The 840-nt window shown below is 40.2% G+C and overlaps 1 protein-coding gene across 1 annotated transcript in view; it reads right to left on the minus strand.

Moving 5' to 3' along the window:
• LOC107575416 (putative protein PHLOEM PROTEIN 2-LIKE A3) overlaps positions 1-840 on the minus strand; it is a gene marked incomplete at its 3' end in the record, with an annotated part of 3,693 nt that overhangs the window by 1,105 nt on the left and 1,748 nt on the right. The gene's annotated exons all lie outside the window — the stretch shown is intronic.

The raw sequence follows: 840 nt of genomic DNA on the forward strand, positions 1-840 counted from the left end.
AATCTGCAACTGAAAAACATCAAACATGCATGCCTTCATATCTTTGTGCTTTTGCCAGAATCAGCGGAGATTGATTGACAGATGATTCTTCGACACAGTTGAGTTCAACAGCAAAACACAGACAGACACAGCATTCAGAATCACAGTAAATCAACTTTATTCTTTCAATATTCTGATATCTGACTGATTCCCCTCTAAAGGGAAAGCCACACACTCTGGATAGCGATACAGAAAGCACATTATATTTACAGAGTACATCATAGTCCAGCATCATGTGAATGAACAGCAGATTCAGATTAATGCGGTGCATTTATTACAGTTGTTCGGAGTCACTGGCAGCTCATGCAGTGGTTGATGTATTACTGTGATCGCTGCATGCATATCTCTGCATGATTTTAATACACCGCTGATAAGAAAAGAACTGCTTTAGGAGTCTTGTGTGTCTGATTATCAAGTTTCTTAATCACACACATCACTGAGACTGTAGTTTCTCACGGACACTGTTTGATATCCACGATGGTGTTTCCAGTACTGTTGCAGAGTCCAGTTTTTCCCAGCAGAGCCAGCCTGATCTGGTCTTTCCTCTCAAGAACTGCATCAACTTCATCTGGAGACTGGATATGGTAAACTCTGTCCAGAAACTATGACAGAAAGATCAAATCACATCAATGTGCTGTTTAATTCAATCCCAACCCTTTTTAAGATCAGTGTTGCATGTATTTGAGAAGTAATTACAACTTACAGCTGACATTAAGAACGTCCATGCTGTCGCTCCTCTGCATTTGTTTGATAAAGAATTTCCCTCCGTTCTCCGTCATCATTCCTTCAATCTTCTGCAGT

Source organism: Sinocyclocheilus grahami, unplaced genomic scaffold (assembly GCF_001515645.1).
Source record: "Sinocyclocheilus grahami isolate Dianchi unplaced genomic scaffold, SAMN03320097.WGS_v1.1 scaffold2622.1, whole genome shotgun sequence".
In the NCBI taxonomy this organism is placed as follows: Eukaryota; Metazoa; Chordata; class Actinopteri; order Cypriniformes; family Cyprinidae; genus Sinocyclocheilus; species Sinocyclocheilus grahami.